The sequence below is a fragment of the Capricornis sumatraensis genome, chromosome 11 (genome assembly GCF_032405125.1).
Source record: "Capricornis sumatraensis isolate serow.1 chromosome 11, serow.2, whole genome shotgun sequence".
Classification (NCBI taxonomy): domain Eukaryota; kingdom Metazoa; phylum Chordata; class Mammalia; order Artiodactyla; family Bovidae; genus Capricornis; species Capricornis sumatraensis.
Genome location: NC_091079.1, coordinates 40343566 through 40355225, shown reverse-complemented (window position 1 = coordinate 40355225; position 11660 = coordinate 40343566). Strand labels below are relative to the sequence as shown.

At 41.0% G+C, this 11660-nt stretch overlaps 1 non-coding gene across 1 annotated transcript; it reads left to right on the top strand.

Moving 5' to 3' along the window:
* Positions 1-11128: 11128 nt before the first annotated feature.
* On the top strand, positions 11129-11201 carry TRNAG-UCC (transfer RNA glycine (anticodon UCC)). The gene has a single exon. It is a non-coding gene; the product is annotated as a tRNA-Gly (tRNA).
* The last annotated feature ends 459 nt before the right edge of the window (positions 11202-11660 follow it).

The following is an 11660-nucleotide window of genomic DNA, read 5'->3' as shown; positions in this document are numbered from 1 at the left end:
GTAGTCATGTATGGATGTGAAGGCTGGACCATAAAGAGAGCTGAGCACTGAAGAATTGATGCTTTTGAACTGTGGTGTTGGAGAAGACTTTTGAGAGTCCCTTGAACTGCAAGGAGATCCAACCAATCCATCCTAAAGGAAATCAGTCCTGAATATATAACGGAAGGACTGATGCTGAAGCTGAAGCTCCAATACTTTGGCCACCTGATGGGAAGAACTGACTCATTTGAGAAGACCCTGATGCTGGGCAAGATTGAAGGACGGAGGAGAAGGGGACAACAGAGGATGCGATGGTTGGATGGCATCACCGACTCGATGGACATGAATTTGAGCAAACTCCAGGAGATGGTCGTGGGCAGGGAAGCCTGATGTACTGCAGTCCATGGGGTCTCAAAGAGTCAGACACAACTGAGCAACTGAACTGAACTGAAGCTTATTTGGCCAGCCTTGCCACTATAACCTCATTTCTTTAATGGTTTGGGTTAATTTGCAACAAAATATTTATTAAAAGTTAATTATGACTTATATAAGTGATAAAATGTTACTGTGGGTCATGTATAACTTAAATCCCCAATTAAGCATAATTCAATTTAATTCCTTAGAACATCATTTACATATTATTTAAAATTCTCAGTTTATTTCAAGACATTAGGTGACATGGTGTGGGAAAAGCTGTTTTGAACTTTCTTCCAAATTTGAATACTTTCAGAGAACGAGATTATATAAGCACATGTACATAGAATGTCATGATTACATAAGCATAGAGGTAGATGAAGATAGATCAATAGATAAATAGATCCGTAGATAAATCAATAGACAGATCTATAGATAGAGAGATACATGATAGAGACATAGTACAGAAATAAAATTGATATGAGCCAAGGTAGAAAAGACACTGAATTAAACTCATTTGACATACATTCTAGCCTGAAATATCTGCAAGATATTTCTTATCCAATGTTTTTATCTCTTTTTGTCTTCCTCCAACAAAAAAATAAGAAGTTGGATTAGATGATCTCTTGGGGACCTTCTTCTAAAGACATTTTATTAAAATTTTCCCAGTGAAACAATTTCTACCTCGGTCATCTTGAAAGTGAAGTGAAAGTGAATTTGCTCAGTCGTGTCCGACTCTCTGTGACCCCATGGACTGTAGCCTACCAGGCTCCTCTGTCCATGGGATTTTCCAGGCAATAGTACTGGAATGGATTGCCATTTCCTTCTCCAGGGGATCTTCCCGACCCAGGGATTGAACCCGGGTCTCCTGCATTGTAGACAGATGCTTTACCATCTGAGCCACCAGAGAAGCCTTTTGGTCATCTTACTGCTACTTTATTTTTTCTTGTATCTCTCGCTAAGTTCAGTTCAGTTGAGTCTCTCAGTCACTAATTCTTTATGACCCCGTGGACTGTAGCATCCTAGGCTTCCCTGTCTTTCACCATCTCCTGGAGTTTGCTCAAATTCATGTCCATCGAGTCGGAGATGCCATCTAACCATCTTGTCTTCTGTCATCCCCTTCTCCTCCGTCCTTCAATCTTTCCCAGCATCAGGGTCTTTTCCAACGAGTTAGCTCTTCACATCAGGTGGCCAAAGTATTGGAGTTTTAGCTTCAGCATCAGCATCAGTCCTTCCAGTGAATATTCAGGACTGATTTCCTTTAGGATTGACTGGTTTGATCTCCTTGCAGTCCAAGGGACTCTCAAGAGTCTTCTCCAACACCACAAATCAAAGCACTTTTTTTTTTTTAACACCAGGACTAGTAATAGAAGATAATTCTCTTAATAGAAGTCCTCTTAATAGAGGTCCAGGTACAGTTCATATTGAAGAAGGCATATAAAAATGAAATTAAGGTTAGAGTTTAACTTAAATAACATATTGGAACAAACAAAAGAAATTCTGCATCCATCAAGAGTATTGTTTTGGAACCAGTAAATTCGCTTAATCTAATAATTCCACATTAATAGCATTTTCTCTCTGGAGCTGAGCCACATGAGAGCTATTTATGCAAGAACAGACAAAAACGTCTTCATTCTAGATTTTCAGCCTCTTTTGTAAGATAACCTGAGGGAAGTCCTTCTAGTAACAACAGATTATATTAGAATTTCAAATTCAAAGTAGAAAAGAATTGCAATATGTGTTGAAATGCCTAGAAGGTGGGCATTTTCTAACTAATATGGATAAACTATACTGTCTATGGAATTCTCCAGGCCAGAATACTGGAGTAGGTAGCCTTTCCCTTCTCCAAAGGATCTTCCCAACCCCAGAGGTCAAACCCAGGTCTCCCACATTGCAAGCAGATTCTTTAACAACTGAGCTATCAGAGAAGCCCATGGACAAACTAAAATGGTAAATTTCTTCTGATTTATACCATGAGAAAGAAACTTGGTTTTGTGACATTATTTGTACAGAGAAAAGTAGTATTTATATTTCAACTTAATTACCATAAGTTTTTTTTTTTAATGTTATACCTAGATACATTTGATGTTGGTCAAAACTGATGGTGTCTCAACTCTTTAAGCTAAGCTAAATATATTGATTCTCTGAAAACAAACAGGAAGATGGACATTCTATGATAACAAGAGACTGAGAGAAGTCCAGGACTTTATTACACGTATATCTTGTACCCAAAATGTGATTCAACATTTATTGATAGATATTATTTTCATTAGCCTAGCTTTCTGTTGGTTTCATTTAAGCCATATACCAGAGAGATTTCTTCTTTTCCTTTTCCTCAAAATTTGAAACTCGTTCTGAGTCTCACCTCCTTTGGAGGGCAAATACAGAGGGTGAAACACGTAACCACATAGTGTGTGCATGCTCAGTCTTGTCTGAGTCATTGTGACCCTATGGCCTGTCACCAGGCTCCTCTGTCCATGAGATTTCCTAGGCAAGAATACTGGGATGGGTTGCTTTCTCCTCCTCCAGGGGATCTTCCTGACCCAGAGATAGAACCTGTGTCTCCTTCATTGGCAAGTGGATTTTTTACCACTGAGTCACCTAGGAAACCTATATATTCCCTCCCCGGGGCAGAAATGAAGAGCCATTGTACAACTAATCATTCACATTTGGGTGATGTTTTATGGACAAATTCCTCCTTCTTCTTTAATAACATTTAAAAGGAAATATCCAGAAAATTCAAATTTCACTTTTGCAATATGCACAATGAACAATTTGGGGAAAGATGCTAAAAACCTTGATGTTATTAATTTACAGGACAATAGATAACAGTCTCAGTCTCCCATCGCATAGGAATGCTTCCCTGAGAAAGGAAGAGAGTCTACCTCTCAAGAGTCTCTGTAATACTCGTGATGTAGTTTACCAGCTGCTGTGATGGGTGGATTAAAGGATAAAGGAGCTGGAAGAGGACACCTTTGCTTTTGGTCAGGGTTTTCTCACCTGCAAATCTGTGAACAACAATCTGTAATCACCTCTTTGCAGATGCTACTTTGTTCATTGGGTTTGTGGTAAGAAGTCTCCTCAAAATAAAGTTTTTCCCTCTAGGATGGAAGCTGAGTGGGGCCATCCACACTGACTGCCCTGGGGCCAGGTGACCTTGGTCTTGGTGAATGTCACCTCCTCTGCCCAGTCCGTCCAACCAGCTATGAGAATCACTAGCAGACTCTATGAGCTTATTTGTAACAGAGAAGAGAAAACAAATTGCTTTACCAGTGTTTTAATTCAATTCCACACATTTTTTAGTCCCTGAATGTCTCAATTGGAAGAATTGGTCTGAAAGTCTTCTTCCAGCAATTCTCCAAACTGCCATTTGGTGCCTGGATAATTATTAACACCAATCTAATAAGAGGAGAACAATCTGTTTGTAGAAATTTTCCTGGCAGTGGTTGTGATGGTTTCAGTCCACTTTGCATCATTAGAAAAAAATGTTTCATCCCTTTATGTTATTATCAAGCTGCTAATTTTTTACAGTTAAAAAAATTCAATTTCATATGGCAAAGACTTTGGGAATTTTTTTTTATTCATTCTCCTAAGTGAATGCAAATATTTCTGAAATGATTTTTAAAAATGCCTAATTTTCCATAGCATTTTATGTATCCTTTGGTTTCCTTATATTTTAAAGCTTTTTCTTTCAATACATTTTGAACCATTCTTCTTAGGTAAGCAGCATCAAAATGAATTTTCCTGGTTTGAATGTTGATAAATGCATCTTGCCTGTTTTCTGAAATTTTGTTTTATGAATAACATTCAAAAAATTATACACTAGCAATAAATCATAAGAGAGTGAAATAAGTCATTTTAGAATCAGAGATTGTGGTTCACCCTTTTGGTTAAACACAACATCCCTAACACCGTTTACTCCATTTTGTGCTTTTATATTAGCCCGATCATCTCAGCTGTGCAGAGTGTGTATTTCATAAAGTGACTGTTTCTACCGTTGATAATTGTGAGCACTGCCCTCCTTCTCCTCCCCACCCTCCACCTCATATTGTTATGGCATCACACTCACCCACCACATAATTATAGTTATCAAACACCTGTTATGTTTCATTCAGAATCCAAAGGCATTAAATACCACCTTTTGCTGATGACTCCCAAATTTATGCTTCCAGCTCTGATGTAATCCAAAGCTGCAGCATCAAATTCAATCTCATACCTGATGTCTATTGTTAACTAGCTAACGGACGTTTCAAACTCAACACATCGCTAGCACAGTTCTTACATATAAGCCCTTAAACAGCATTTACAACCTCAGTTGTGGTCAGCACCTTCTACCTGATTGCTAAACCTAAAAACCAAGGGGCACCCTGAACTCCTCCATGAACCCAGACAAATCCCCAGTTTACTACTTTTTCTCCTGCCTAGATTGCTAACAAGTTTCTATTTTAGACCTCTTCATTTCATTCAGCTCTCAGGAGCCAAAATGATCTTTATAGAACACAAGTCAGATCCTGTTACTCCCAAACCCCAACATGAAACACTTCAGTACCTTCCCATGTCAGTCAAGTTCAGTCACTCCGTCGTGTATTACTGTTTGTGATTCCATGGACTGCGGCACACCAGGCTTCCCTGTCCATGACCATCTCCCGGAGTTTGCTCAAACTCAAGTCCATGGAGTCAGTGATGCCATCCAACCATCGCATCCTCTGTTGTCCCCTTCTCCTCTGTCCTTCAATCTTGCCCAGCATCGGGGTCTTTTCCAGTGAGTCAGTTCTTCACATTAGGAAGCTAAAGTATTGGAGTTTCAACTTCAGCATCAGTCCTTCCAATGAATATTCAGGACTGATTTCCTTTAGGATGGATTGGTTGGATCTCCTTGCAGTCCAAGGGACTCTCAAGAGTCTTCTCCAACACCACAGTTCAAAGCATCAATTATTCAGTACTCAGCTTTCTTTATGGTCCAACTCTCACATCCATACATGACTACTAGAAAAACCATAGCTTTGACTAGACAGAGCTTTGTCGGCAAAGTAATGTCTCTGCTTTTGAATATGCTGTCTAGGTTGGTCATAGCTTTTCTTCCAAGGAGTAAGCGTCTTTTAATTTCAAGGCTGCATTCACCATCTGCAGTGATTTTGGAGCCCCCCAAAATAAAGTCTGTCACTGTTTCCATTATTTCCCCGTCTATTTGCCATGAAGTGATGAGACCGGATGCCATGATCTTCGTTTTTTGAATGTTGAGTTTTAAACCAGCTTTTTCACTCTCCTCTTTCACTTTCATCAAGAGGCTCTTTAGTTTCTCTTTGTTTTCTGCCATAATGGTGGTGTCATCTGCATACCTGAGATTATTGATATTTCTCCCGCCAATCTTGATTTCAGCTTATACTTCATCCAACCCGGCATTTTGCATTGTATACTCTGTGTGTAAGTTAAATAAGCAGGGTGACAATATACCGCCTTGACATACCCCTTTCTCGATTTGGAACCAGCCCATTGTTCCGTGTCCAGTTCTAACTATTGTTTCCTGACCTGCATACAGATTTCTCAGGAGGCAGGTCAGGTGGTCTGGTATTCCCATCTCTTTAAGAATTTTCCACAGTTTGTTGTGACCCACACAGTCAAAGGCTTTGGCATAGTCAATAAAGCAGAAGCAGATGTTTTTCTGGAACTCTCTTGCTTTTTCTATGATCCAGCGGATGTTGGCAATTTGATCTCTGGTTCCTCTGCTTTTTCTAAATCTAGCTTAACATCTGGAAGTTCACGGTTCATGTATTGTTGAAGCCTGGCTTTAAGAATTTTGAGCATTACTTTGCTAGCATGTGAGATGAGTGCAATTGTGAGATAGTTTGAATGTTCTTTGGCATTGCCTTTCTTTGGGATTGAAATGAAAGCTAACCTTTTCCAGTCCTGTAGTCACTCCCAAGTTTTCCAAATTTGCTGGCATATTGAGTGCAGCACTTTCACAGCATCATCTTTCAGGATTTGAAATAGCTCCACTGGAATTCCACTACCTCCACTGGCTTTGTTCATATGATGCCTTTCTAAGGCCCACTTGACTTCGCGTTCCAGGGTGTCTGGCTCATGGAGAGTGATCACACCTTTGTGGTTATCTGGGTCATGAAGATCGTTTTTTGTATAATTCTTCTGTGTATTCCTGCTGCCTCTTCTTAATATCTTCTGCTTCTGTTAGGTCCATACCATTCCTGTTCTTTATTGTGCTCATCTTAGCATGAAATGTTCCCCTGGTATCTCTAATTTTCTTGAAGAGATCTCTAGTCTTTTCCATTCTATTGTTTTCCTCTATTTGTTTGCAGTGATCACTGAGGAAGGCTTTCTTATCTCTCTTTAACTCTTTAACTCTTCTCTGTAACTCTGCATTCAAATGCTTATATCTTTCCTTTTCTCCTTTGCCTTTCACTTCTCTTCTTTTCACAGCTGTTTGTAAGGCCTCCTCAGACAGCCATTTTGCCTTTTTGCATTTCTTTTTCTTGGGGACAGTCATGATCAGCACCTCCTCTACAATGTCGTGAACCTTCTTCCATAGTTCTTCAGGCATTCTGTCTATCAGATCTTATTCCTTGAATCTATTTGCCACTTCCAGTGTATAATCATAAGGGATTTTATTTAGGTCTTACCTGAATGGTAGTGGTTTTCCCTACTTTGTTCAGTTTAAATCTAAATTTTGCAATAAGTTTATGATCTGAATCACAGTCAGCTCCTAGTCTTTTTTTTTTTTCTTTTTTTTTTTTTTTTTGCTGACTTTATAGAGCTTCTCCATCTTAGGCTGCAAAGAATATGATCAATCTGATTTCAGAATTGACCATCTACTGTTGTCCATCTGTAGAGTCGTCTCTTGAGTTGTTAGAAGAGGGTGTTGGCTATGACCAGTGCGTTCTCTTGGCAAAACTCTGTCAGCCTTTGCACTGCTTCATTTTATACTCCAATGACAAGCTTGCCTGTCACTCCAGGTATCTTTTGACTTCCTACTTTTGCATTCCAGTCCCCTATGATGAAAAGGGCTCTTTTCTTTTTCTTGCTGTTAGTTCTAGAAGGTCTTGTAGGTCATCATAGGGCCATTCAACTTCAGCTTCTTTGGCATTAGTGGTTGGGGCATAGACTTGGATCACTTTGGTGTTGAATGGTTTGCCTTGGAAACAAGCAAGGATCATTCTGTCATTTTTGAAACTGCACCCAAGTACTGCATTTTGGACTCTTCTGTTGACTGTGTGGGCTGCTCCGTTCTTTCTAAGGGATTCTTGCCCGCAGTAGATATAATGGTCATCTGAATTAAATTCACCCATTCTGCTCCATTTCAGTTCACTGATTTCTGAAATGTCGATGTTCACTCTTACCATCTCCTGTTTGACTACTTCCAATTTACGTTGATTCATGGACCCAACATACCAGGTTCTTATGCAATATTGTTCAGCTTTGTACTTTGCTTCCATCACCAGTCACATCCACATCCGGGCATTGTTTTCACTTTGGCTCTGTCTCCTCATTTTTCCTGGAGTTATTTCTCCACTTTTCTCCAGTAGCATATTGTGTACCTACTGACCTAGGGAGTTCATCTTTCAGTGTCATATCTTTTTGCCTTTTCATACTGTTCATGGGCTTCTCCCATGGCAACTGGAAAAAAAAAAAAACCCTAAGTTATTAATGCTTGTTTTTCACGGGTTAACTGCATAATATCTTGCGGAAGGAGATTAAACCAGTCAGTCTTAAAGGAAATCAACTGTGAATTTTCACTGAAAGGACTGATGCTGAAGCTGAATCTCCAATACTTTAGCCACCTGATGTGAAGAGCCGATTCATCAGAAAGAACCTGATGCTGGGAAGGACTGAGGGCAGGGGCGGGGATGACAGAGGATGCGAATGTTTGGTGGCATCACTGACTCAATGGACATTCATTCGAGCAAACTCTGAGAGATAGTGAAAGACAGGGAAGCCTGGTATGCTGCAACCCATGCGGTCACGAAGACCCAGACTTGACTTAGCAGCTGAACAACATCTTGTGTCTGCTACACACAGGACAGGGACATACAGAAGGCAATGCACAGCCTCTACTTCTGAGAGCACCGTCAGGAGCCTGCAGCTCTAGGTGGGAGCCCAGGATGCTGCTGACACCTCTGCCCTGGATTGCTGTGTCTTTTAATTTCAAGACTGCTGTCACCATTCACAGCGATTTTGGAGCCAAAGATCTATTTGCCATGAAGTGATGGTACCAGATGCCATGATCTTAGTTTTTTGAATGTTGAGTTTCAAACCAGCTTTTTCACTCCACTTTTTCACCCTCATCAAGAGGTTCTTCAGTTCAGTTCAGTTCAGTCACTCAGTTGTGTCCAAGTCTTTGCAACCCCATGAATCCTAGCACGCCAGGCCTCCCTGTCCATCACCATCTCCTGGAGTTCATTCAGACTTATGTCCATCAAGTCGACCTATCTAAATGTTAAGGTGACTATTTTGACTACTGCTGAGAATGCAGGGCCTGTAAACACAGTTTTTCCTGTTTGCATGAGCACGACCTTTGGAATTGAGAAGAATGGAGAGAAATCTTGGTTTCACTGATGATGCTTTGTGTGATTTTGGAGGTAACTTCCCTGCAGTCTACTTCATTTTCCTGTAAAATAATAACAATCCCTGTATCATTATAGATAACACTTTTGTTCATCAGATGCAATGTTCTGATATTTATTACAATCTTATTCAGTTTTTCTTTAGTTCTGTCAGAACTTCTATGAGAACAAAATATTTCTAATTAAAAGTAATTGTTCTTGATTGTTGGCACTAAGGAGCTTTTCTAGTGGTTCAATCGATAGAGTATCTGCTTTCAATACAGGAGATCCCGGATCAATCCCTGAGTCAGGAAGATTCCCCTGGAGAAGGAAATGGCTACCTACTCCAGTATTCTTGCCTGGAGAATCCCATAGACAGAGGAGCCTTGCAGGCTACAATCCATGGGGTCGCAAGCGTCTGACATGACTTAGGGACTAAATCACGAGCACCGGCGCTAACATTTATATTCATCTATTTGTTGTAGGGACAGCTTTTGAAATCTTGCCTATTTCTACAAAGAATGCACTATTTTCCATTCCATGAATAGAAAGACATTTTGTGATGGTTGCTTTTTAATTAATGTCAGAATAAATTCTTATTGCATGAATTAGCCAATATGTGGCAGGACTTCAGAGAAAACTGACGTTCTGTTGTCCCTGTGTGAACACTGTCTGCATAACCCAACAGATAATTAACAAAGGTGCCTGTGCTCCAGGTCAGAGTTTTCAATTCAAGCTTAGCTTACTTATATTTTGAACGTTATATCATTTTCTTTCTATCTAATAATAATCTGCATTTTTTGTACTTGATCTTAATACAAAAGCATCCCATTTTACACGAGAGGATGCTGACCTGATGTAGAGATAAGGAAAAAAGTTATTTGATAAAACATGAGGAAAGGTACTTAATATATCTTACAGTAGGTGGCTCTTGTTGTTTAATCACTAAAATGTCCAACTCTTTGCCTCCCCATGGACTGTAGCCCACCATGCTCCTCTGTCCATGGGATTTTCTAGGCAAGAATACTGGAGTGAGTTGCTATTTCCTTCTCTGGGGGATCTTCCCGACCCAAGGATTGAACCCAAGTCTCCTGAGTTGGCGAGTGGATTCTTTACTGCTAAGCCACTAGTTTAGGGGAAATGTGTTTTAGGGGAAAGGTAAGGTCCCCAAGGAGGTGGAGACAAAGAAAGCTGATTGTTCAGCTTAACAAAATAGTAGAAAAAGAAGCAATGGGAACTAAAAATAAATAAACAAGTAAAATAAAATGATAGAAAAATCAGAAGAGAGAAGTCGAGTAGCACAGGACCAGGAGAAAAGGTGAGGATGTGACGATTCCTTGGGCAGGGTGATCTGGGCTCCCTGGCTCCCTTCTCCTTACAGCCACCTGTGACTCCCCTGCAAGAACTGCAGGTCCTGAAGCGTCTTGTGCTTCTGAATATCATATGCTATCTCTCCCTGCACTTGCGCGCTCATGTGCTTCAACATGCTCTCAGTCCCGGGCTGCATTCTAATGCCTCTTTACAGACTTTTGCAAACGTTCTACCCCTTTTGCAGAATCTGCCCTCAAGTTCAAATCTGCCAACAGCAGCTTGGGTTGGGTTTTGTAAATTAAAACAATTTTCATGCACCCTGGGACATGTGTATCCTACATTACTCTGGCACTCTTGGCAAGAGCTCAAAAGTCATTGTACACCACATTAATATTCAACAAGCCCTTTAAAAATGTTTCCAAAGGTGGGGATGCAATTTCAGGAGCCCATCCGCCTCCCAGGCATTTATAAATATCAAATTGTTTTAGTGCAGAGGTGCTCTCAGGAGACTTCACCATTAACTGTTCCCCTTAAAACAATCTTTCAGCACACCACACAGAAATTCCCAAAACTATGGTGTTGGAGCACATGGAACAATAGTGCTGCTCAGCATCGAGACCAGGCTTGGACTGTTAATTCCATTTATGAGATATAAGTCATGGAGGAGCCCATCTCGTTGATGGAGCCCAACACGCCACTCAGAAGCGTGTTTCCAGTTCACACATTTCTTGACCTTCTGTCCCACAGTAGGAGCAGGATCTGATGATGCTCACACCACTCACACCAGATCACTGCCAGGGATGCAGAGACCCAGCTTGAGGACTGTCTAGGTCTGCCTCAGACAGGATGAAGGCTTGTAACAAGGGACTTCCTCAGTGGTCTAGTGGTTAAGACTCTGCACTTCCAATGCAGAAGGCATGGGTTCCATCCCCGGTTGGGGAACTGAGATCCCATGTGCCCCACAGCACAGCCAAAATAATTTTGTAAAGCCTTCTGGCTGGGTCTTCCCTGGTGGCTCAGTGGTAAAGAATCTGCCTGCCAGTGCAGGAGACATGGGTTTCATCCCTGATCCAGGAAGATCCCACACACCGTGGAACAACTAAGCCCATGTGCCACAACTACTGAGTCTGTGCTATAGAGCTTAGGAACCTCTACTTGAGCCCACTTGCTGCAACAGCTGAAGCCCGAGTGCCCTAGGGCCCGTGCTCCAGGAACAGTAAGAGAAGCCACCGTGATGAGAAGCCCTCACACCTCAACGAAGAGTAGCTCCTGCTCACCGCAACTAGAGAAAAGCCGGCGCAGCAACAGAGACCCAGCACAGCCAGAACTAAATAAATACATAATTAAAAAAAAAAAAAAAAGCCTCCTGGCAGAACCTCACCCCTGCTCCATCTCTCAAGA